This window comes from Salvelinus namaycush, chromosome 29 (assembly GCF_016432855.1).
Source record: "Salvelinus namaycush isolate Seneca chromosome 29, SaNama_1.0, whole genome shotgun sequence".
NCBI lineage: Eukaryota > Metazoa > Chordata > Actinopteri > Salmoniformes > Salmonidae > Salvelinus > Salvelinus namaycush.
The window spans coordinates 17,495,050-17,522,465 of NC_052335.1; the positions used below are offsets into that span (position 1 = coordinate 17,495,050).

General features: G+C 45.5%; 2 long non-coding RNA genes across 2 annotated transcripts in view; one reads left to right on the forward strand and one right to left on the reverse strand.

Moving 5' to 3' along the window:
• The window catches only part of LOC120024560, a 28,418-nt gene extending 17,573 nt beyond the window's left edge, over positions 1-10,845 (reverse strand). The window contains exons 1-2 of the long non-coding RNA XR_005472872.1: positions 10,723-10,845; positions 8,769-8,864 (exon numbers count right to left, since the gene is read on the reverse strand). This is a non-coding gene — a long non-coding RNA (uncharacterized LOC120024560). The remainder of the gene's footprint in view (positions 1-8,768; positions 8,865-10,722) is intronic.
• Positions 10,846-10,967: 122 nt separating this feature from the next.
• LOC120024373 lies at positions 10,968-25,592 on the forward strand. Its single transcript, XR_005472822.1, has 3 exons — positions 10,968-11,157; positions 14,465-14,682; positions 25,553-25,592. It is a non-coding gene; the product is annotated as an uncharacterized LOC120024373 (long non-coding RNA).
• Positions 25,593-27,416: the final 1,824 nt, after the last annotated feature.

Sequence of the window (27,416 nt, forward strand, 5' to 3'; positions counted from 1 at the left end):
AACCTTGGCGTGACCCTGGACAACACCCTGTTGTTCTATGCAAACATCAAAACAGTGACACGCTCCTGCAGGTTCATGCTCTACAACATCCGTAGAGTACGACCCTACCTCACATAGATAGTGGCGCAGATCCTAATCCATGCACTTGTCATCTCCCGCCTGGACTACTGAAACACGCTGTTTGCTGGGCTTCCCGCTTGTGCTATCAAATCCCTGTAAGTTATTCAGAACGCTGCAACCCTCCTGGTTTTCAATCTTCCTAAGTTCTCGGATATCACCCCGCTCCTCCGTACACTCCACTGGCTTCCAGTTGAAGCTTACATCCACTACAAGACTATGATGCTTGTCTACGGAGCAGCAAGAGGAACTGCCCCTCCCTACCCTCAAGCTATGCTCAAACCCTACACCCCAATCTGAGCACTCCTTTCTGCCACCTCTGGTCTCTTGGCCCTCCCACCCCCTACGGGAGGGCAGCTCCCACTCAGCCCAGTCCAAGCTATTCTCAGTCCTGGTATCCCAATGGTGGAACCAGGTCCCCTTAAACTAGGACAGCAGAGTCCCTGCCCATCTTCCGAAAGCACCTGAAACCCACCCCACCTTCTAGCTCTGACTTTGCTGATAGCTACAGCGCATTTGGAAAGTATTCAGATCCCTTGACTTTTCACATTGTGTTACGTTACAGCCTTAATTCTAAAATATATTAAATTGTTTTTTCCCCCTCAATCTGCACACAATACCCCATAATGACAAAGCAAAAACAGGTTTTATACATTTGTGTGTGTGTGTGTGTGTGTGTGTGTGTGTGTGTGTGTGTGTGTGTGTGTGTGTGTGTGTGTGTGTGTGTGTGTGTGTGTGTGTATGTATGTATATATATAAACTGAAAAATCACATGATGATGGCGCCGGAGGGTAGGGCTGCCGTCTTATCGGCTCTCAACCAATCATGCAATTTTTCCCCCCCGGCATTGTCCGTAACTTGTTTTGTACATAATGTTGCTGCTACCGTCTCTTATGACCGAAAATAGCTTTTGGATATCAGAACTGGGATTACTCACCTCAAATTGGACAAGGAATTCTTCAATGAGATGGCCGCGAGGGACATACTGCAGACACCCGACCAGGCCCCGATCCCCGTGATTCGCTGGAGAAGGAAACGGAGATTGAGGCAAAAGATCCGGGTGCCTTGCGACGAGTGGGTAATCTGCCCTTGCCTTCCATTCTGTTTGCTAACGTTCAATCACTGGTAAATATAAGGGATGAACTGAAATCACACATCCTACCAACGGGACATTAAAAACTGTAATATCTTATGTTTCACCGAGTCGTGGCTGAACGACAACATTAAGAACAAACAGCTGGCAGGTTATACACTATCGGCAAAACAGAACAGCAGCCTCTGGTAAGACACGGAGCGGGGGCCTATGCATTTATGTAAACAACAGCTGGTGCATGATATCTAAGGAAGTCTAAAAGTTTTGCTCGCTTGAGGTAGAGTATCTCAAGATAAGCTGCAGACCACACTATCTACCTAGAGAGTTTATCTGTATTTTTAATAGCTGTCTACATACCACCACAGAGTGAAGATGGCACTAAAACTGCACTCAATGAGCTGTATTCCACCATAAGCAAACAGGAAAACGCTAACCCAGAGGCGGCGCTTCTGGTGGCCGGTGACTTTAATGCAGGGAAACTTAAATCAGTTTTACCTAATTTCTATCAGCATGTTAAATGTGCAACCAGAGGGAAAATAATTCTAGACCACCTATACTCCACACACAGAGACGCATTCAATTTGGCAAATCTGACCATAACTCTATCCTCCTGATTCCTGCTTACAAGCAAAAATTAAAGCAGGAAGCACCAGTGACTCGGTCTATAAAAAAGTGGTCAAATGAAGCAGATGCTAAACTACAGGATTGTTTTGCTAGCACAGACTGGAATATGTTCTGGGATTCTTTCGATGGCATTGAGGAGTACACCACATCAGTCACTGGCTTTATCAATAAGTGCATCGAGGACGTCGTCCCCACAGTGACTGTACTGTACGTACATACCTCAACCAGAAGCCATGGATTACAGGCAACATTTGCACCGAGCTAAAGGGCAGAGCTGCCGCTTTCAAGGAGTGGGACTCTAACTCGCCCTCTGACGAACCATCAACAAGGCAAAGCGTCACTACAGAACTTAAGATCAAATCGTAATACACCGGCTCTATTACAGACTACAAAGGGAAGTATAACTGAGAGCTGCCAAGTGACACGAGCCTACCAGACGAGCTGAATAACTTCTATGCTCGCTTCGAGGCAAGTAACACTGAAACATGCATGAGAGCATCAGCTGGTCTGGATGACTGTGTGATCACGCTCTCCGCAGCCAATGTAAGTAAGACCTTTAAACAGGTCAACATTCACAAGGCCGCAGGGCCAGACGGATTACCAGGATGTGTACTCCAAGCATGCACTGTCCAACTGGCAGGTGGCTTCACTGACATTTTCAACCTCTCCCTGTCTGAGTCTGTAATACCAACATGTTTCAAGCAGACCACCATAGTCCCTGTGCCCAAGAACACTAAGGTAACCTGCCATGAAATGCTTTGAAAGGCTGGTCATGGCTCACATCAACACAATTATCCCAGAAACCCTAGACCCACTCCAATTTGCATACTGCACCAACAGATCCACAGATGATGCACTCGCTATTGCACTCCACACTGCCCTTTCCCACCTGGACAAAAGGAACACCTATGTGAGAATGCTACTCATTGACTACGCTGACTACTTAATCGTTCAACACCATAGTGCCCTCAAAGCTCATCACTAAGCTAAGGACCTTGGGACTAAACACCTCCCTCTGCAACTGGATCCTAGACTTCCCTGACGGGCCACCCCCTAGGTGGTAAGGGTAGGTAACAACATATCCGCCACACTGATCCTCAACACGGGGGCCCCTCAGGGGTGTGTGCTCAGCCCCCTGTTCACTCATGACTTCATGGCCAGGCACAACTCCAACACCATCATTAAGTTTGCTGATGACACAACAGTGATAGTACTGATCATCGACAACGATGAGACAGCCTATAGGGAGGAGGTCTGAGACCTGATCGTGTCGTGCAAGGACAACAACCTCTCCCTCAATGTGATCAAGACAAAGGAGATTATTGTGGAATAGAAGAAAAGGAGGACTGAGCACACCCCCATTCTCATTGGCGGGGCTGTAGTGGAGCAGGTTGAGAGCTTCAAGTTCCTTGGCGTCCACATCACCAACAAACTAAAATGGTCCAAGCACATCAAGACAGTCGTGAAGGTTTTACAGCTGCACCATCGAGAGCATCCTGACGGGTTGCATCACTGCCTGGTATGGCAACTGCTAGGCCTCCAACCACAAGGCACTACAGAGTGTAGTGCGTACGGCCCAGTACATCACTGGGGCCAAGCTTCCTGCCATCCAGGACCTCTATACCAGGCAGTGTCAGAGGAAGGCCCTAAAAATTGCAAAAGACTCCAGCCACCCTAGTCATTGACTGTTCTCTCTGCTACCGCACGGCAAGCAATAGCGGAGCGCCATGGCTAGATCCAAGAAGCTTCTAAACAGCTTCTACCACCAAGCCATAAGACTCTTGAACAGCTAATCAAATGGCTACCCAGATTATTTGCACCCCCCTACGCTGCTGCTACTCTGTTATTATCTATGCATAGTCACTTTAATAACCCTACCTGCATATACATAATTACCTCAATTACCTCGACTCCGGTGCCCCCCACACATTGACTCTGAACCGGTAACCCCTGTATATAGCCCTGCTATTGTTATTTACTGCTGCTCCTTAATTATTTGATTTTCTTATCTCATGTCCAATCAATAGAATTTACCACAGGTGGACTCCAATCAAGTTGTAGAAACATCTCAAGGATGATCAATGGAAACAGGATGCATATGAGCTCAATTGAGTCTCATTGCAAATGTTCTGAATACTTATGTAAATAATGTATTCCTGTTTTTATTTTATTTTTATAAATGTGCTAATTATAACCTGTTTCTGCTTTGTCTTTATGGGGTTTTGTGTGTAGATTGATGAGGAAAAAAGTGTATTTAATACATTTTAGAATAAGGCTATAACGTAACAAAATGTGGAAAAAGGGAAGGGCTCTGAATAATTTCCGAATGCGCTGTACTTTATTGAGGAAAATTGTACTTACTATGCCTGTGATATGTGTTTGTCCCACCTAGCTATCTTAAGATGAATGTACTAACTGTAAGTCACTCTGGATAAGAGCATCTGCTAAATGACTAAAATGAAAAATATCACTTTCTCCCTCGCTCTTCTCCCTTAAAAACAGACTAAATATTTCACGCACCACATGCACACAGTACGCTGTTGCAGTATACATGGATACGTTTGAGAGCATTGGTCAATTATGCTATTTCTCATGCTGCACCAGTGAGGGAGCTTGAAAATCATGCTCTTTGCACACCATGCTCTTTGAAGTCGGTGGCACTTTAGAGCACAACTTTCAATCTTTAAGTACGGAATGGTTTGAAATGACAGGTTGAAATCCATTCACTGCTCTCAACGTAAAATGAAAACATTCAAAGCAATCCAAGCTTCCCTGTTCATGTGACTTTAACATAGTATAGGTCTGTCTTAAGCCCTTTGCTACGATATACTGTATATATATACACTGCTCAAAAAAATAAAGGGAACACTAAAATAACACATCCTAGATCTGACTGAATGAAACATTCTTATTAAATACATTTTTCTTTACATAGTTGAATGTGCTGACTACAAAATCACACAAAAATTATCAATGTAAATCAAATTTATCAACCCATGGAGGTCTGGATTTGGAGTCACACTCAAAATTAAAGTGGAAAACCACAATACAGGCTGATCCAACTTTGATGTAATGTCCTTAAAACAAGTCAAAATGAGGCTCAGTAGTGTGTGTGGCCTCCACGTGCCTGTATGACCTCCCTACAACACCTGGGCATGCTCCTGATGAGGTGGCGGATGGTCTCCTGAGGGATCTCCTCCCAGACCTGGACTAAAGCATCCGCCAACTCCTGGACAGTCTGTGGTGCAACGTGGCGTTGGTGGATGGAGCGAGACATGTTGTCCCAGATGTGCTCAATTGGATTCAGGTCTGGGGAACGGGCGGGCCAGTCCATAGCATCAATGCCTTCCTCTTGCAGGAACTGCTGACACACTCCAGCCACATGAGGTCTAGCATTGTCTTGCATTAGAAAGAACCCAGGGCCAACCGCACCCGCATATGGTCTCACAAGGGGTCTGAGGATCTCATCTCGGTACCTAATGGCAGTCAGGCTACCTCTGGCGAGCACATGGAGGGCTGTGCGGCCCCCCAAAGAAATGCCACCCCACACCATGACTGACCCACCGCCAAACCGGTCATGCTGGAGGATGTTGCAGGCAGCAGAACGTTCTCCACGGCGTCTCCAGACTCTGTGACGTCTGTCACATGTGCGTGTGAACCTGCTTTCATCTGTGAAGAGCACAGGGCGCCAGTGGCGAATTTGCCAATCTTGGTGTTCTCTGGCAAATGCCAAACGTCCTGCACGGTATTGGGCTGTAAGCACAACCCCCACCTGTGGACGTCGGGCCCTCATACCACCCTCATGGAGTCTGTTTCTGACCGTTTGAGCAGACACATGCATATTTGTGGCCTGCTGGAGGTCATTTTGCAGGGCTCTGGCAGTGCTCCTCCTTGCACAAAGGCGGAGGTAGCGGTCCTGCTGCTGGGTTGTTGCCCTCCTACGGCCTCCTCCACGTCTCCTGATGTACTGGCCTGTCTCCTGGTAGCGCCTCCATGCTCTGGACACTACGCTGACAGACACAGCAAACCTTCTTGCCACAGCTCGCATTGATGTGCCATCCTGGATGAGCTGCACTACCTGAGCCACTTGTGTGGGTTGTAGACTCCGTCTCATGCTACCACTAGAGTGAAAGCACCGCCAGCATTCAAAAGTGACCAAAACATCAGCCAGGAAGCATAGGAACTGAGAAGTGGTCTGTGGTCACCACCTGCAGAACCACTCCTTTATTGGGGGTGTCTTGCTAATTGCCTATAATTTCCACCTTTTGTCTATTACATTTGCACAACAGCATGTGAAATTTATTGTCAATCAGTGTTGCTTCCTAAGTGGAGAGTTTGATTTCACAGAAGTGTGATTGACTTGGAGTTACATTGTGTTGTTTAAGTGTTCCCTTTATTTTTTTGAGCAGTATATATATACATATAAGCTGATGTTTTTTCTAAAATAAAATCTCTTCACACTTCCCACAGGAACGATGGGAGAAACCGGATTTAGTATAGAATGTCTTGGAAGTGCTCGTGGCATTTAGACGAGGCCCAAACCAGTGCCCAAGAAGGTTAGAAAAACAGACATGATGTTTTGTCTTCAGAACACATACTAGAGTAGCTACTACAATACTGCTAGTATTTCTTCTATGAATCACTTGTCTGTTCACCTCCAGAGAAGTAGTACTAAATCTGTCAGACACTGAATAAGGCTGGCTTCGCATTAGCATGAAATGGGTATTTAGGCATCAGATTGAATATGGCTTCAATGTTTTATTTTGGGGGTTGTTTTGTTGTACACCAGTAAAATAAGCAGTGAAAGCTATTTGTGAAGATCAAGTTGTTTACAGTAAGTGGCTGATCGATGAGCATGGTATAGAATAGTCTGGTCTGGTGATGCCTTCTAAAGGGCATGCAATCTTCTGTCTCCCCTCTGGCTGTCTGCTTTTAAAATGTCATCCCTCCAGGCCATTAAAAGCAACAGTTGGAACTGGCTAGACTGAACACAGTTTATCACACACAACATAAGAGTCACTTTCACAAGACAATAACTTATGGGAAAGTTCAATAACTTCTTCCAATTGAAAATGTTATTTTTCTCAGTGAAACTGTTCAATGGTTTCAATCATGTTAGTCCAACATGCTTGAAACTTCTTCAGGAGGAAATTAAGTCAATGTCACAAATCCTCCTAGCCAGTGCTTCAAATTGACATCTCAACACTTGAGTGCCCTTCAGCTTTCTGAATGAGGGGCATTGCCAATATCACACAGAGCACAGGCATATTGCTTAGCCTGGTGTGTCTTAGTCTGTCCTCCAGCCTCCTGCTGTGTCTGTGTGATTCTGGGGAGGTGGCTGGCTCTGGGTTTGTATTGTTCATTTGGCTGTGCTGCGTTGTTGCGTCTACATGTCAACCCTCCGGGGGCCTGGCTAGGTCATTGGTGGTAAACCCAGAGGACAGACCGGCCAGGGGCGGCGTGACGTTAGCTGGGAAAAGATCAGGACATGGGGAGACGTTCCCAGCTGCACAGCAGTTGGACTGACCTTTGACCCCCTTCCTTAGGACACAACTAGACACAGACAGTCATACACAATGCATATTAAGACTCACTGAAAAGAAAGGACATTTCCAGTGCAAAAAAGTGTGAGGTGTAAAAAAGAACAAAACTACATACATACATACATACAGGCACAAGGGCGTTGAATTACAAATGTTTACAGCAACACTGAAAAAAGACATTGTGAATACTGGCTTACTGATGTGGTGTGAAACGCAAAGACCATTTGTTTTCACTACTACTGTAATGAACTATCTTCTGTCCTTGAGTATGTGCCTCTCTATTAAGTCAAACAAAAAAGTATGATTTGTCAGTTGCATTAAACAGGCAGGCTACAAAGTTAGCCTTAGCTGTAGCCTAATAGCACTGACTCTCCACTGAGTCATTGTCATGCTGGAGCATCCTACATCTCAGTGGTTAATTCACACAGGATGCTGCTGAAATGTTCACTTAGCCAGGGTATGGCGGCGGGAGGGGAGGAGAGAGAGGGGAGGGAGAGGCACAGAAATAACTTTGGGGAGCATGCCGTGCATGACACTCCCATATTTCATTTTCCCCCTGCGCCAGTCTAATTTGATTCTGATGATTTTAGGAGATTGGCCTTGAGCCTGCGTCACTGACACAATGCCCCGGTATGACTCACAGCAGTCACAGGGTGCTACTGAACACAGCAGACACCCCACTGCTGATGCTTCTGCCCCTTCTCTTTCCCTGGTTCTCATGCTGTTTCCTTTTTGCATTCCTTCTCTTTTCCCAACCTTTTTCTTCTGTTCTCTTTATGTCTCTTTCCCTTGACCCCTGTTTGTTTTTCTCTCTCAATCTCACTTTGTAGTCGGAGTATTGTGCCGTTTTAGCTGTGTATGTAAATGCAAGGGGAGGTCAAATGCCACATTAGAATCAAACGAGCACCAGTCCTATACACCTTTCATTTCCTCTCTTTTTGTTGTGACAGTTATGGAGTAGCAGGGAATGGAACCTCCATTGTGTCTAATAACCTGCTGACATGCTAACAAAGAGAGCATCTCAAAGGATTATCTCTCAGTAAGAGAGACAGAACAAAAGGATGACTGGATCCTATCACATTACCTTGAGTGTCTGTTACTCTCTCTGTGTCTGTTAGGTTAGTTTGGCATCACTGTGTTGTTTGGAGAAATGAACATGTTAATAATGTATTTTCTTAATTGTATCTACAGGTGGTATGCCATAATGAACTCCACATGTTTGTTGACTTGATTTTATTCAGGTATGATTTCACGCTCATGGACCCGTTGCCTAAACCTGTACGTTTGCAGACCAGTTTCTAATTTTATGGGACTTTGAAAGCATAAATGAGTTTGAATACCAATATTGAAGTCTCTGAAGTGAAATACTGTAGCATACCAATACCTCATACCTATCCTTGTCTCCTCTCCCAGAGCAATCTCCCTTTGGTAGGGACCCAGCAGCCTGCCACATGAGGGTGCTGTGCTCTACAATCCTGCCCAAACCCCTGACAAAAGAAAAAAAAGACAAGGGGATGGTTAAATTAATGGAGCTACTTTCAGGAAGTTACTTTAAAGAAGAGCTCAGTAAAAAGTTATGATATTTTAAAGCACTTACGTAGCATCCTATATATTGATTATATTTCTGAAAATGCAGGAGATTGTGGAACGGTCTTCAAATGAATTGGCCTTAAGATGATTAACTAATATCTCCTCCCTTTATTTATCCTTTTCATGCGTCCAAGAGTGGTTTTAACCCCATGTACCTTCCTGCCCGGTTCAACCCCTGATTATGTATTTGTACAGACCAGTGGCGGTCAGTGCCGTTTATGATGAGGGAGAACAATAATTATTTTCATGAGCAAAAAAAAGACACTCTCCCTCTCCCCATTTTTTGAAGAAATTAATTTGTTGAAAACTGTTCAACTGTCTCTCTCTCTCTCTCTCTCTTTCTTTGAGTCAACTACTCACCACATTTTATGCACTGCAGTGCTAGCCAACTGTAGCTTATGCTTTCAGTACTAGATTCATTCTCTGATCCTTTGATTGAGAGGATAACATGTCAGTTCAGGCTGCAAGAGCTCTGATAGGTTGGCGGATGTTCTCCAGAAGTTGTCATAATTATTGTGTAAGTCTATGGAAGCGGGTGAGAACCAAGAGCCTCCTATGTTTTGTATTGAAGTCAATGTACCCAGAGGAGGAGAGAAGCCAGCTGTCCTCCAGCTACACCATGGTGCTACCCTACAGAGTGCTGTTGAGGCTACTGTAGACCTTCATTGCAGAACAATGTGTTTTAAATCAATTATTTGGTGACATGAAATTATTTAGCATAGTTTTTATCTAAAAAGGATAACTTTTTCAATGTTTAACTTAAAAATAAAATAAAAATCACTGAGGAGGATGGTCCTCCCTTCCTCCTCTGAGGAGTGTCCACTGGTACAGACATTGATCAGTATTTTGTGATGTAATAAATATAAGAGTATCTGTATTATTCTGATCCACACAGAATATTAACTGCACAGGGCAGAGTATGAAACTTAGGTATTGGCTAAATGCACTGCGTTATTGCCATGTACCCTACTTACCATCATATGGCATCATACATCAGCTTATGAATAAAGTCTAAGGTTGCTTTGTTCAATATTGCTTTGCCTATAATATTAAGACAATCCTATAACTGGGTTGCCTTAATAAAGACACTGATATTTTTTACACCATTTGATGTAGGTTAAAGTTGACCTGTTCTTTTTAGTATTATAGACCATTTCAGGCCCAGCCTACTCTTAAATGCTGAAGCTATTCTGAAATGTGCGTGTGTTTATTGATGTAATTATAGTAGGCCTACAAAGGGCTTCCATCGATCAGCCCATGAGATCACCAGTAATGTCCATTAGTGGACAGTGGTCTATTGTAATAGTTATGTATCTGCCAGGTCACAGGTTTAGACTTGTTTCCAAGAGGAAAGATGCCTGCCTAATGAAATGGTCCTATTGAAAACACTGAGTGAAGATAGAGGTTGATTAGATTAGAAAGTTAGGCTACTGGACACACACTTGAGTGTGTCTCTCGCAAAAGAGATTTCTAACCTCAAGGGTCTTTTCCTGGTGAAATACATTTTTCAAAATGTGACCAACCATGTTTAATAATTAGATTTTTAAAATAAATGATTGATAGCCTGTCATCAAACGCAGTGACAGTCTGGTTATGCATTTCAAAATGGTGATGAATCATTACCTCTAGGCCTATAATACATGCTTGGCAGCTGTTTCAAATGTCAGTGTTCAATGAACAAACATGCTCAGAGTTCAAAGGGCTAAAATATCCCAGACAACTGCCACTTATGAATGACACCAATCATTAGCTTACCTTTACAAATACGTTTCGTGCACTGGCATCTGATTGTCAAATATCGACTGCACATTATTTTCCCGCAGTAAATGTCATCAGACATGTTTGATTTGACTCTACATGAAGCCAGCAAACACCACAGCAGCCTGCAAGTGCGCGCGAAAGAAAGCGCTGACGTTCATTTGTAGTTTTTTTTTAGACCCTCCGCTCCGGAGTAGCCTAGACTATTGGTCAAAGAATGCCCCCTGTGGTGATAGCTGTATTTCATTACTGGGTAACGCAAATATAATTTGGATGCAGCAGGCCAGTCATTGGTGAGTCAAACTGTCTGCAAAAACGTCAGGATAATATCGGCTCGCAGCTGGAATGCAAGGTTGATTCACGAAGAAGAGTTAGGAGGTAGAGGCAACGCTGAAGACACGCCAGTCGGACCGATACGCACTGCACATACAGGTAGAGAGAAGCGATGGCGACTCCGGTTTCGCAGATCGCGTTTCTGTGGAAAATTGACAGTGATGCAAAGTGTCGCTTGCGTTGCATTGAAGCTATGGGGTGTGGATAGGGTAAAGTCAGCGGGTGAGAAAGTGCTCTAACTTGCGAGAGAACGACTTTGAATTGAGGTTAGCCTACATTTGGGATTTTGTTAGCGATGCAACTGTGCTGACCTGCACAATTGGCTGCTTTTAGGATAACGTATGCTATATTATTTTTCATAAATATAAATCTGTTTAGTTTACCTTCAATTTATGTTGCTTGGCAATTTAGAGGTGATGTTACTCCATTCCCCCAATGTAACCCCTAGGATGCTTTAGGGGCATTGACCGTTATGAGATCGAAATACCAGCTGTCAATGCACTCACCTTCTTTAAACATGATAGACAGCCACCATTGAGTCTTTTGTAACATTGCAGGCAGAATGGATTTATTGGCGAATACTGCTGCAATTGAAAGTAAAGTTTAAAAAACTCAAATTAGACTACTTGTCTATTAATCTTGAATTATTATTATTATTCAATGTTCAACAGCCTCCATGAAAAGTACATGTAGCGCCTAAATGAAAAGTACATGTAGCCAATAGATGTAGCCTATTAGTAGTTTGTATCCGACCTGAGGTGGGCTGTCAGGTATGATTCGGCAATGCTTGACATGGACCGAAATAGATGCCGGTACTCGTTTTGGGTGCGGGACTGTTTATATTAAGGTGCAGGAGCTCCACGATACTTTTAAACTAATATTCTATACGAGGAACAGGAGCTCAAGCCATAGAAAATGTGAGGTGCTGGTAGGCTACTCATGTCAAGCGCAGTGTTCGGGTGTTTCTCTCTTTCCCATGAGAAAGTTGTGGTATTCTGACAGCGAAAGAGCGGGCCCTCCAGACATTTTCCCTCTGACATCAACAGGTTGCTATTGGTTAAACCTCTGCAGATATGACTCATTGAAAGTCTGAACGAGTATGTTTGCCTCATATTGCTGCTTTCCTGTGCGGTGTGGATTAGACATTCCTGATCTAACTGTTGCATAGACAGTCAATAACTGGTTGGATTTTGTAATTACTGTAATATAAAGCATGCCTTTTCAATGTTTGTGTTACATACGGTCATAACATTCAGTAATCAATATTGCACGGCCCTTATTATAGATAATATGAACTATTGTAGCCTCCATGTTTGTTTTTTTGTTGCACATTGATATGATGGTATGTTAGTGACTTCATTCATCAGGTGGTTTTCTGAGCAAAAGGTTATCATTATCAAGCCATGTGATGCTGGCTACATCACCACCACTATCATCCATATCTCTGTCTGTGCTTAGATAAGCATGTGTTTACCATCCAGCCATGAGGTCAGCGAAATGGAACTATTGATAATTTAAATATTCTACAATGGGCCAATCAATAATGCCTAATGATTTTAATCATTTACCTTGTGGTTTGTCGAATGTTCCTTGCCACTTAGTTAGCATTAGTTAGTTTGCAGAACAGTAATTCGATGGTCAATTGATTGTGGTCCATTGGTTGCATTGATAATGAGATATAATTTACATGAAGCCTTGTTTATCATTCAGATTATTTGAAAACTACAGTGCTTAATGTATTGAATCTGAATCTGTCATATTTCATCTGAAATGATGAGTAAACACGCATACAGGTGACAGACAGACTGACAGACAGCACATCAAAGGCTGACTCACAGTTCTGAATGCATGAATGGAATACTGTGTCTGATTCATTCTATTCTCTAGGTCTGTTTCACTCGTACTGTCAAACACAGACCCATATCCCTTCAGCGGACACAGACAGCAGAGACAAATGGCTGTGTGTGTGAGCGAAAGAGAGCGCATCCATGTGTGTCCGAGAGAGAGAGAGCATCCGTGTGTTTGCGTGTGTGTGTGTGTGTGTGTGTGTGTGTGTGTGTGTGTGTGTGTGTGTGTGTGTGTGTGTGTGTGTGTGTGTGTGTGTGTGTGTGTGTGTGTGCAAGAGCATCTGTATGTGTGTGTGTGCACGTGCTCTTGTTTTGGGCTCACTAACAGCCTTGTCTCAGACCACAGGGCACGCTTCTGATATTGAAATGAAATGAGGCCCTACCGGTCTGGAACACTCCAATTTAATCAAGTGCCCCAGCGATCTGTGCATTTCATTAGTTCTGCAGCTATTTATAGCAGCGTTTACACAGGCCAGGAATTATCCAGACAGCCACTATCTATAGCCCTTTGTGTGTGTGTGTGTGACAGGTGATGGGCTATTGATCCTAAAATAACCATGTGGTGACAGTGCTGGCTTGCCGGTGGACTGGACATGTCGTGGTGTATTAATGCCGGGAAGGTGTGACAAGCCCCTTGTTCCTCCACTTCTCCCTATCTCCTTCTCACCTCCACCTCCCTCCCTTCCTCTCTCCACTTGTATCTCTGTTCTACTCCCCTACTCCACCTCTCTCCATCCTCTACTCTACCCTCTCACCCTCCAATCATCATCTCCTCTTTTCTACCACATCCCTCTCCTCCACTCCTCTCCATCTCTCCTCCTTCCATCCCCATTCCTCCCCCCATTACACCTCTGTGGGAGCACCCATCCTAAACCCATCACCTAATCTTTTGCCAGAATATTACTGACTTGGGCCAGAGATTAACATCTGTTGGCTGTGGTTTAGAGGTAAACCCTCTCTTTCTCTCTTCACTCTGACTCTCTCTCTCTCCTTCTCTCTCTCTTTCTGACTCTCTCTGTCTGCCTGTCTGTCTCTCAGTGTTGTTGTTTAGGTTTCCTGTAGAGTGTTTTAGAAGGCATCAGTAGTTGTGAGAGCAGAGAGAGTGTAAAAAGACTCTAAACCAGTCTGATTAATCAGATCACCATTTTATCTGAATCATGCCAGGTGCACTTTAGATATATGGGAAAATATAGATGGGTAAGAGAGGGAGGGAGGGAGAGGTGGGGGTACAGGGGTTCATAACCAAGATGACGTCATAGTAAAACAGCCTGGAAGGTTAAGCTCAGAACACATTTGTTATTCTAGGACATGAGCTAGAGATGCAAACCAACAGTGCAGGACTAGCTGTGTGTATTTAACTGAGTGAGTGTGAGCTCCATTATTCAGTAACATCAGTGATCAGTTAGCCTTCCCATTGAACTGGTACGAAGGACAGTTTGACTGTCCACTTCCTCCACCCTTGAAGCCACCATTACTCTCTGCAAGGATTCATCACAGCATTTGGACTGAGCTCACCCTCATCTTGCGCTCTCTCTCTCTCTTTCTCTCTCTGTCTCTAGCCATGAAGGGGGATAATTTATTTTCCAACCTGAGAAAAGCCACGTTCTACCAGCGGGTCTACCTACTGGGAGGAGAGGAGCTGCTGGTGCTGCAAAGCACTGTGGGAGTTTCCACGCTGGGTGATAGCTTCCATCAGATCACCGACTTCAACGACCTACCCACCTCCCTATTTGCCTGCAACGTGGACCAGTCCGTGTTTGAGGAGCAGGATGGCAAAGTAAGGTCAAACCACTCTCTTCTTATCTACGGGGGAGAGAGTTGCACAATGTCCCCCTACTATTTTCACTCAGGCCTATTTTGTTCTCATTTGGCAACCCATCTGAGGAAAAGTGTGATTCAAGGTGATGAAATTGTAAAAGTCACATTGACCTTGTTTGTCCTCCTGGTCCATGTTTCCGCCACAGATCTTGTTATCTACTGTATAATTGTGTTCTTGGTGCTGTATTTGTGTGTTGTTGCCCTTTGGTCCCCATCGTAACGAAATAAGGAATTCAGAACATATTGATTCATCACGCGGTCCCGTGTGGCTCAGTTGGTAGCGCATGGCGATTGCAGAGCGTCTGCTAAATGACTAAAATGTAAATGAAAAATATCAGTGGGGGTTTATCTTCTGAATAAATTAAATAAATGTCTTATTGAGGGCAATTTGTTCTTGGCAAACAAACACAGCAAATATCTCTCTGACCTATTGCACTCCACTCTGTGGATGCCTGGCAGCCATTTTCTCCATTTATCTGTTCTGCTGATGGGTATCATGTCTCCCGGGCTGTCCTCGAACCCCACACTGTCCTCATAAACCACCATTAACCGGGCTCGGCCTGTCAGGCCTGTTATGTCATCCAGTTCCCAGCTAAAGGTCAGATCAAGGGCAGCCATTCTGACGGGGGCTGGTCGTCCACTGTTCTGTAGCTCTTGCTATACATTCTTCTGATCACCATCTTGGCAGGCAGTGGTTTTGATATGTGGCTGAGGAGTCCTAAGGGATGTCCACAGAGCCATATGACTTGTCTGAAGTTCTATCTGCTGTTCATTAGGGAAGGGTTCTCTGAATCTCAGCATTTGAGGACAATGGTCGTCTGAGTGTCAACACCAATTATAGACCTTGACCTCTGCTCCCCCTTGTACATGAACTGACATACTTCTTGTTGTTTGTGAGATGAAAATAATGAAGACTAAGAGAGAGTGAGTCCAGTCCACTCCCTCTGCTTTACCGCTGAATATGGACATACTTCCTCAGGCTTTCTGTGTGGGCCCCGCAGTGCTTTTGTGTCTGGAGCTGAGGTCATGTGAACAAACCAGAGGAACTGCACTAGGCCGGTCTTTCTGCCCCAGTCAACAGTCCCAGCCCCTGCCCCAGTCAACAGTCCCAGCCCCTGCCCCTGCCCCTGCCCCTGCCCCTGCCCCTGCCCCTGCCCCTGCCCCTGCCCCTGTCCCAACCCCCACTCCATCCTCTTACCCCCACTCCATCCTCCCTAACCCCAGCTCCATCCTTGCTCCAACCCAGCCCTATAACCCAGCCCCAACCTCCATTCTCTGCCCCAGCCCCATACCCCAGCCTGCTTCAGTCAGAGGAGAGACATTAGCTGGTTGGCCACCCCGCTGCTTTGAGCCTTATGCTGTGTGACAGATGCATACAGAAGCCATTCCTCCAGGACAGCGGCAGGCTAAAGGTGATCTATCACCCATCCCAGTCACATATCAAATCAAATGTTATTTGTCACATGCGTCGGAAACAACAGGTGTGGACTTTACCGTGAAATGCTTACTTGCTAGCACTTTCCCAACAATTAAGAGTGAAAAAGTAAGAAAATTAGCACATAGAAAAGGATATAGTAACACAAAATATGAACACAAAGTAATAAGGCTATATACAAGGAGTACCCAGTCAATGTGCTGGGGTATGAGGTAGTTGATGCGATAGGAGGTATTTTGTACAGGTAGGGGTAAAAGTGACTAGGTAATCAGGATAGCTAATAAACAGAGTTGGAGCACCGTGTGTGTGTGTGGTGTGTGTGTGTGTGTGTGTGTGTGTGTGTGTGTGTGTGTGTGTGTGTGTGTGTGTGTGTGTGTGTGTGTGTGTGTGTGTGTGTGGTGTGTGTGTGTGTGTGAGTGTGAGCGTGTGAGCGTATGTAGTGTGTGTGTGGGAGTGTCACTTTAGTATGTGTGATTGTGTCAGTAGAGTACAGTGATTTGTGCATAGAGCCAGTGCAAGAGAGTAAGTGCAACAAAAAGAAGGGCGATGTACTGGGCCAAATGCACTACCCTCTGTAGCGCCTTGTGGTCAGATGCCAAGCAGTTGACATACCAGGTGGTGATGCAGTCTGTCAATATGCTCTCAATGGTGCAGCTGTAGAACGTTTTGAGGATCTGAGAGCTCATGCCAAACTTTTCATCCTCCTGATGGGAAAGAGGCGTCGTCGTGCCCTCTTCATGACTGTGTTGGTGTGTTTTGGACCATGACAGGTCCTTAGTGATGTGGACACCGAGGAACTTGCAGTTCTCTACCCGCTTTTCTACAGCCCGGTCGATGTGAATGGAGGCGTGCTCGGGCCCTCCGTTTCCTCTAATCCACGATAAACTCCTTTGTCTTTCTGACACTGAGGGAGATGTTGTTGTACTTGCACCGCACTGCCAGGTCTCTGACCTCCTCCCTGTAGGCTGTCTCATCGGTGATCAGGCCTACCACTTTCATGTTGTCGGCAAACTAAGCACGCACCCATGAGGGGCCCCCCGTGTTGAGGGTCAGCGTGGCGGATGTGTTGTTGCCTACCCTTACCACCTGGGGGCGGCCAGTCAGGAAGTCCAGAATCCAGTTGCACAGGGAGGTGTTTAATCCCAGGGTCCTTAGTTTATGGTGTTGAACGCTGAGCTGGGGTCAATGAACAGCATTCTCACGTATGTGTTCCTTTTGTCCAGGTGGGAAAGGGAAGTCTGGAGTGCAATAGAGATTGTGTCATCTGTGGATCTGTTGGCGGGGGTATGGGTATTAGAGTGGGTGTCTGGGATGATGGTGTTGATCTGAGCCATTCAAAGCATTTCATGGCTACAGATGTGATTGCTATGGGACGATAGTCATTTACACAGGTTACCTTGGCATTCTTGGGCACATGGTGGTCTGCTTGAAACCTGTAGGTATTACCAACTGGGTCAGGGAGAGGTTGAAAATGTCAGTGAAGACACTTGCCAGCTGGTCAGCGCATGCTCTCAGTACGTGTCCTGGTAATCCGTCTGGGCCTGCAGCCTTGAGAATGTTAACTTGTTTAAAGGTCTTACTCACATCCGCTACGGAGAGTGTGATCACATGACTTGAGGGACGTCAATATGCATAAAACATACATGTGCTGCCATGACAACTAGCATAAGCACCATTCCATTTCCCTCTATATAATGAGCCATGCTGAACCTTAACACCAGCCTGACAGGGAGGCACCATTCAGTACCTCTGCTTCTGCTGACTGATCTACCAGGATGAAATCAGTCCTACAGCACCTGGATGTTTCCCTGTCTGTTTTCCTTCCTGATTTGCCTCGCCGTCAAATTGCTTGACCCTTGTTGGCACGACGAGTGAAGCGTAGTTTCTGTTTGTGGACCCGGGCCAGAATCAATTAAAGTTTCTGTGATAAGAGTACCTTGATGGAAAGCCCTCCGTAATGAATCATGACTATTTATAGCTACGTAGTGTTATTAGCTTGTTTCTATTAATAGTTAAGTCTGTCTGGGGAGTGGGGATGGAAAATCAGTCAGTCCTAAGCCCCAGTGGACTGCAATGGAATTTGGAGTGTCATTGTTGGCCCTCTCAGTTCCAAGTTCTAACTACGTGATTTATCTCTGAATGTCCTCGCCGTTGAGGCTCCAGACTGTTTCCAGGACTAGGGGTTAGACACAGCCACTTGTAGAGCTGAAGGCTGTTTGAACCAGAGCACCTCCAAGACTAATACTAAATGGCTGTAAGGATGGAATCCCTTCCATCTGTGTGCCACAGACCTTTTCCTCTAGTCCTTCACTGCTCAGGGTATTTTCACAATCGATAGTATTGATCGTCAGCTTGGAAATGTCAAGGTACAGTGGAGGAGTCTGAGTATGATTCATAACCAGGGCGATGGGGACTGACTGACATGGCATTGCAGTTGACAGAGAGAGTTCAGGAGACTGACGTGTTCCGTCTTCTCTGTTTTCTTTTACAAGGTTATTTTCTTTGTCCTTTTAATGCTGCAACACGTTCCTGTTGAGAATGTAAGTGGGTCGTTTCACAAAATTGCTTTTGATATTTTAAGTAAATATTTGTGCACAAATGTTGCATCTTAAAAGCCTGTTATATTAAACAAAGTGCTATAGACCACATGGAAATTCGAATAAATCAGATTTGTTATATGAATAAAGACAAAGTGCCAAAATTCAGCATTTTGATGTGTCTCTCAGTGTACCCTCTGTGACTTCTAGGAAGATTTTAACCCACTTAACCCCAAAATGTTTTCACCATCATGGTAAAGCCCTAGTCGTTATTTTGTTGCTTTGACAAAGTCATTTCGAAACGTTATTTATTTCATGTTATTAGTGATTCATTTTAAGGTCCAAAAACAACAACCTGTTCTTCATTTTAAGGTCAACCCTGTTACGTGAGCTGAACTCTCCTCTTAATATGGTGAAACTATACCTTTTTAAAAATATTTATTTCTAAAGGAACATTGAACATGTAATAGTCAAATCACAGTGTAAAATCAGGTGAGTCGGTTCTACTCTTTCTATCAGTTTACTGGTGGAAAACTGAGCGGATCGAGCAGAACAGGTCTACCCATAGATAGACAGGCTATCATTTTGTTACAATTTTTTAAAAATTGTGAAGCTTGTATTCAATTGCCTCTCCCTGTTGCACACAACAAGCTTCCGTTCCCCCTGTCACAAGGAGATGTATGGCTGATGTAAGATGAGGTCATCAACCCTGTTACTTTATTTGGCACTTACTCTAGTCTTTTTCTTTTTTCTTGAGAATGAGAAAAAGTGTTTTTTATTCACGTGACCATGTGCTTTTTATGCCAATGTTACAATAAGGTAAAATAAAAAAGTAGTTACACTACTCAAAAGGAACCTAATTGGTCGAACGACCCACTTGTGTAGGTTTTAGTGTCTGATAGCAGCTTTAGCTGGGGTGGGAGAACACCTTGGATCAGCAGGGGAGTCTGTCTCTGAAAGGCAATGTGTTGGCTAGACCCTAGCCTAGTGTGTCCTCTGCCCCATACACAATTACAGCCAGGGTGCTGAAAGGGAGAGGGCTCAGAAATGCAACACCAATGGAAAGTTTCCTCCTTAATGGAAGGACGAAGTTGGCTATTAATGGAATGTCCGAAACAAGGAAGTAGCGGTAGAAAATAGCTGATTAATGGGGAAAAACTGGAGTTGGGGGTGACACCCTGACCGGTCAGTTCCTCTCTGAAGATCCCAAGTTTCCTGACAACATTGTAAGGAATCTAAATTTGAGGGAGCGGTTATGTAACCCGTCGTTTCTACTTTATATGGGCATATCACTTTTATGTGCCCAGCTACAAGTATGGCCTTTTGCGCCGCATGGATAGTTTACTTAGACTAAGTACTCTGTGTGTGTCGACCCCCTACCCTATGATCCTGTCTGTTGCAAGGTTGGCCAAAGTTTAAGGAGATTAGCTGAAACAGTATCTGGGTAACAAGACACCGTGTTAAGAGTGCTGTATCAGACGGTTGCTCTCTGAACAACATTTATGGGGTGGCGGGAACAGAAAAAGTGCTGATGGTTTGCAGCAGAAAAGCATTAACATTCCTCCGTCTCCACTTTATTGAGTTAGCCAGCGAGGATACACACAGAGCTTGAACTTTTTGTTTTGAAGCCTTGTGGTTACAATAAAAAAATATCCATGTACAGGAGTCACTATCAATATGCAGTTTTAAAGACTGGTTTGACCAAACACAACAAAGTTCCATCCGAGTTAGCACCTCAAAGGTTACGATATACTGTATATGTGAAGATGGCTACACTGTAATATACTTCCTGTGTGGCCATCTTCAGTGACTGGGAAAGTTTCTTACTCTTTAGGGGAGTTGTTGAGACCATTTTAGCAAGCTCAAGCGCATTGTGAATTAATGAGATCTATAAAATCTATAATCCCTGTTTCATCTCTGACTCTGACTGAGGTCCGAAAATGGTTTGTCCTGCCTTGTGCCAAGGGTTTAGGTCCTCCCATTCACTCCTGTCGCTCTCTCACTCTCTTTGTCTCTCACTGTCTTTCTCTGTGTCTGTGTCCCCGCTCTGCCCTTGCTGAATTCTCAACACCCGTACCAAGCCTCAGCTTTCTCACTTCATCTCCAACAAAAAATAAAATGTGATTTGATTTGAACAATGCTTTCTCATCCTCTAGGCTGCAGATGCCTGCTGGATTAAATCCAGTGTTGATATTTACTCTAAGTGTCCCTGTTAGAGGACGATGGTGCCATCACTGTCTCATTGCTGTCTCTTCTACACCAGGTACTATAGAAGGCTGGGTTTGGACAGAGCAAGGAGACTGCATTGTGTTTACTTTACCAATGGGGACAGATTTGGGACATTGATGAGAAATCTGTGTTTGTCTGGGCAGCAGAATCAGAGTTCTTTCCTCACATAATTTTCTCTGATGTGGAGAAGGAAAGAGCTGCTGATGATCCCCTCTGGTCCTACAGATGTAGGATCTTAATTTGATCACCCTGTTGCAGGATAACTTTCCAACTGTAACGGTAGTCCTCTTCCTCTTCATCCGAAGAGGAGGAGCATGGATTGAACCAAAACGCAGCTTCTGAAGTTGACATTATTTATTTACAGAAAAGACGAAAACACGAACTTCACTATAAACTAACAAAACAACAAAACGGAGTAGACAAACCTGGACATGCGAACTTACATAAAACGCAGAACTCACGAACAGGAAAATGACTACACAAAAGACCGAACGTACAAACAAACCGAGACAGTCCCGTATGGTGCAACAAACACTGACACAGGAAACAATCACCCACAAACTAACAGTGTAAAACAGCCTACCTATATATGATTCTCAATCAGAGGAAATGAATAACACCTGTCCCTGATTGAGAACCATATAAGGCTAATTAACCAACACACTCCCACATAGAACAAACAACACAGACTGCCCATCCCAACTCACGCCCTGACCAACTAAACACATACAAAACAAGAGAAAACAGGTCAGGAACGTGACATAACCCCCCCCTTAAGGTGCGAACTCCGGGCGCACCAGCACAAAGTCTAGGGGAGGGTCTGGGTGGGCATCTGACCACGGTGGTGGCTCAGGCTCTGGGCGAGGTCCCCACCCCACCATAGTCAATCCCAGCTTCCGTATTCCCCTCTGAATGACCACCCTCCTATTCCACCCACTTAATTTAAAGGGTACCGTTGAGATAAGGGGCAGCACCGGGATAAGGTAGCTCAGGACAGAGAGATAGCTCAGGACAGAGAGGTAGGTCAGGATAGAGAGATAGCTCAGGATAGAGGGGCAACTCCGGACTGAAGGGCAGCTCCGGACAGAGAGACAGCTCTGGACTGAGGGGCAGTTCAGGATTAATGGCAGCTCTGGGCTGAGGGGTAGCTCATGGCTGGCTGACGGCTCTGGACGCTCATGGCTGGCTGACGGCTCTGGACGCTCATGGCTGGCTGACGGCTCTGGACGCTCATGGCTGGCTGACGGCTCTGGACGCTCATGGCTGGCTGACGGCTCTGGACGCTCATGGCTGGCTGACGGCTCTGGACGCTCATGGCTGGCTGACGGCTCTGACAGATCCTGTCTGGTTGGCTGCTCTGGCAGATCCTGTCTGGTTGGCGGCTCTGGCAGATCCTGTCTGGTTGGCGGCTCTGGCAGATCCTGTCTGGTTGGCGGCTCTGGCAGATCCTGTCTGGTTGGCGGCTCTGGCAGATCCTGTCTGGTTGGCGGCTCTGGCAGATCCTGACTGACGAATGGCTCTAGCGGCTCCTGACTGACTAACGGCTCTGACGGCTCGGGACAGACGGGCGGCTCTAATGGCTCGGGACAGACGGATGGCTCAGACGGCGCTGGGGAGACGGATGGCTCAGACGGCGCTGGGGAGACGGATGGCTCAGACGGCGCTGGGGAGACGGATGGCTCAGACGGCGCTGGGGAGACGGATGGCTCAGACGGCGCTGAGGAGACGGATGGCTCAGATGGCGCTGAGGAGACGGATGGCTCAGATGGCGCTGCGGAGACGGATGGCTCAGATGGCGCTGCGGAGACGGATGGCTCTGGCTGATCCTGTCTGGCGGAAGGCTTTGGCTGCTCCTGTCTGGCAGAAGGCTCTAGCGGCTCCTGTCTGGCGGAAGGCTCTAGCGGCTCCTGTCTGGCGGAAGGCTCTGTAGGCTCATGGCAGACGGGCGGCTTTGCAGGCTCATGGCAGACGGGCGGCTTTGAAGGCTCAATACAGACGGGCAGTTCATGCGGCGCTTGGCAGACGGACAGTTCAGGCGCCGTTGGGCAGACGGCAGACTCTGGCCGGCTGAGACGCACTGTAGGCCTGGTACGTGGTGCCGGAACTGGAGGCACCGGACTAAGGACACGCACCTTCAGGCTAGTGCGGGGAGGAGGCACTGGTGGTACTGGGTTGGGGCGGGGAGGTGGCGCCGGAAATACCGGACCGTGCAGGCGTACTGGCTCCCTTGAGCACTGAGCCTGCCCAACCTTACCTGGTTGTATGCTCCCCGTCGCCCGACCAGTGCGGGGAGGTGGAATAACCCGCACCGGGCTATGTAGGCGAACCGGGGACACCATGCGTAAGGCTGGTGCCATGTAAGCCGGCCCGAGGAGACGCACTGGTGACCAGATGCGTTGGGCCGGCTTCATGACATCCGGCTCAACGCTCAATCTAGCCCTACCAGTGCGGGGAGGTGGAATAACCCGCACCGGGCTATGAACCCGTACAGGAGACACCGTGCGCTCTACTGCGTAACACGGTGTCTGCCCGTACTCCCGCTCTCCACGGTTAGCCTGGGAAGTGGGCGCAGGTCTCCTACCTGCCCTCGGCCCACTACCTCTTAGCCCCCCCCCCAAGACATTTTTGGGTAGTACTCACGGGCTTTTCGGGCTTCCGTGCTAGACGCGTCCCCTCATAACGCCGGTTCCTCTCTCCGGTTTCCTCCGCTCTCCGAGCTGCCTCCAGCTGTTCCCATGGGAGGCGATCCTTACCAGCCAGAATCTCCTCCCATGTGTAGCAACCCTTTCCGTCCAAAATATCCTCCCATGTCCATTCCTCCTTCTTGCGCTGTCCCTTACTCCCGTTACACCGCTGCTTGATCTTATATTAGGTGGGTGGTTCTGTAACGGTAGTCCTCTTCCTCTTCATCCGAAGAGGAGGAGCATGGATTGAACCAAAACGCAGCTTCTGAAGTTGACATTATTTATTTACAGAAAAGACGAAAACACGAACTTCACTATAAACTAACAAAACAACAAAACGGAGTAGACAAACCTGGACATGCGAACTTACATAACACGCAGAACTCACGAACAGGAAAATGACTACACAAAAGACCGAACGTACAAACAAACCGAGACAGTCCCGTATGGTGCAACAAACACTGACACAGGAAACAATCACCCACAAACTAACAGTGTAAAACAGCCTACCTATATATGATTCTCAATCAGAGGAAATGAATAACACCTGTCCCTGATTGAGAACCATATAAGGCTAATTAACCAACACACTCCCACATAGAACAAACAACACAGACTGCCCATCCCAACTCACGCCCTGACCAACTAAACACATACAAAACAAGAGAAAACAGGTCAGGAACGTGACACCAACACAGGACATTTTAAACTTGTAATGTATTTGAGGTTTAAAAAGGCTTCTAAAGTTTGTAATTTCCACTTTGAAATCCCTTACGAAAAATGTTTAAATCGCTACAAAAATGGCCATTAATTACAATGCACATAATAATTCATATTTCCTGTTGCTGCAAGATTGTCCTGCTGTGGGAGACTGGCTCAAATTAAGATCCTACATCTGTATACATATGTTTCTATATCTATAGGTATCTTCTTGTGTGGTTTTAATTTTCTCCTTCATGCTGCACTCCTCTGCACAGAGATGATTCAAGCATCCTTTACATTATGCTGCTGTGTATAATAGGCTGTGGAATATTGATGGCAGTTCTCAGTATGTTCTGTGAGTCAATCAGTTAGGCGGACGCAGCAGTGAGATGTGTTTGTGCTGTTACCCAAGGCTGTAAGTAAATCCCCTACTCCAGACATCTCTCCACCAGAGTTTCAGAGAATGCATCAGACTCTTATTGACTCTCTCACACCGCTCTCTCTCTCTAATTCTCGCTCTCTCTGACTCGCTCTACTTCTCTCTCCCTATCTCCTTAAAGAAAACGAGGAGCCTTTGCTTTGACAACAAAGTTGTAGTCAGAATGTCCTTTAGAAGACCTTTGCAAACACATAGCGTAATTGGTTTTCAAAGATGCCAGCTTGTAAGGGTTTGCTGGGCCTTTTTCATTGCTTTCTCTCTCTATAATATGTTATGGTAATAGCATCTCGCCAGGATGAGAGAGAGTTAGATAGGAAAGGTAATTTATTTTCTTTCCCTTCAGGCTTTCTAACTGAAAACGGTTTGTTATTTTATTTCTTCACAATTCACAAAAGTATTGCATCTAATTACACTGGACAAAAATATAAACGCAACATGTAAAGTGTTGGTCCCATGTTTCATGAGCTGAAATAAAAGATCCCATAATTTTTCCCTACACACAAAAAGCTTATTTCTCTAAATTTGTTTACATCCCTATTAGTGAACATTTCTCCTTTGCCAAGTTAATCCATCTACCTGACAGGTGTGGCATATCAAGAAGCTGCTTAAACAGCGTGATCATTACACAGGTGCACCTTGTTCTGGGGACAATAAAAGGCCATACTGAAATGTGCCGTTTTGTCAGACAACACAATGCCACAGATGTCTCAAGTTTTGAGGGAGCATGCAATTGGCATGTTGAATGCAGGAATGTCCACCAGAGCTGTTGCCAGATAATTAAATGTTACTTTCTCTTCCATAAGCCGCCTCCAACATCATTTTGGAGAATCTGGCAATACGTCCAACTGGCCTCACAACTGCAGACCATGTGTAACCACGCCAGCCCAGGACCTCCACATCCTGCTTCTTCACTTGTGGGATCGTCTGAGACCAGCCACCCGGACAGCTGATGAAACTGAGGAGTATTTCTGTCTGTAATAAAGCCTTTTTGTGGGGAAAAACTGGCTCCCAGGCTAACCCACAGCCAGGGCCTAATGAATTTATTTAATTTGACTGATTTCCTTATATGAACTGTAACTCAGTAAATTGTTGTATTTATATTTTTGTTCAGTAGAAATACTTTCACAACCACTTATCGTACTATGTTTGTTGTGAACAGCAGATCTTCCTGGTGCCGTTTGTTTTGTTTTTTACTTCCTCGTTGACGCTGTAATTTATTCCTCTGGGAGCCTGTGCTGCTCACTCTTGCCTGGAGACACGGTTGAACGGTAATAGAAGTGACCTTCGTGTTGGGGCTGAAGGGATTTAGAGAGGGAAGGGGTGTGTGCGTGTGTATGACAATAGGAGTGACCATCGTGGTGAGCTGAGCTAACGAGACTGATCGGTACGGCGGGGACTTGGTCCACTGTGCACCATCTCTCTCTCTCTCACACACACACACACACACACACACACACACACACACACACACACACACACACACACACACACACACACACACACACACACACACACACACACACACACACACACACACACACACACACACACACACACACACACACACACACACACACACTAAAGCTAACACTCATGCTGAATGCACAGTCATATTGTGCTCTCTCTCATAGTCTTATTCACTCACATTATACTGAAGTCACTCACACATCCCCCAGGCACACACACACGGTAGGCCTACACTTTACCAACTCATGAAGCTTTAACCTCAGGTAATGGGAGGAGAGACAGCCATTAACATCCAACCTCCAGTCGTGATTAGTTACATAACACCCTGCTCTACCCTTCAGGTGACAGTATAGGTATCTGGCATTCCAGGGCGATTCTAGGTAAACCTGGTCAAAAGGATTCTAGTATATTACCGCTTGATTTGAGTGATCACTCATCAGAGCTCTCTAATGAACCTGTTCTGGGTTCATCGCTGGCTGCCAATGGGCACAGTGCACCCCACCACGCTCTGAGAAGACAATTGTTTGATATGGGCCATTATCTGAGGCAGCAAAAATAAAATATCTGTACGGGTCCCATTCATCTCGTGCAGACAGTCTCTGACACTTTCTCTGCAAACTTTCAATCAGATTAATAACAAATAAAACAGAGCTGAAATGTCGTCAAGCTGAACAAATGAATAACAGTAGATTAAGAACGCTGTCTGTTTGAGTGGATGTGTGTTGGAGTTGGCGTTTAGTGACCGTGGGAAAAGGCTTACAAGAGATCTGACAAATCATTCTAATTAAAAACACATTGCTGTATTTGCTTAGTGCTCTCAACCACCTGGGAACAAGTCATTAATAAACTGAATTAAAAATCTGTTTTTTTATTGCTGGTGATATCTGAAAACAACTTGCAGTCTGTCTTCTGGGTTGAAAAGATTATCTAGTTTGTGCTAATGTTGTTGCAATGGATGATGTGCAGCTACACGCGCGCACACACACACACACACACACACACACACACACACTGACTGGTTAATTATTAGCCTCAGGAGTCCTGTTGCTGTACCATGTCTATAGTTTGTACACAAACTCAGTAACTGCAAACACCAATTCTGTGGAGAGAGAGAGAGAGATACCTTTACAATTCTGTTTGGTTCACTCTATCATAAAAGCTCAAGAACACCAGACAGCTAGTGAATGAATCAGAATCCTC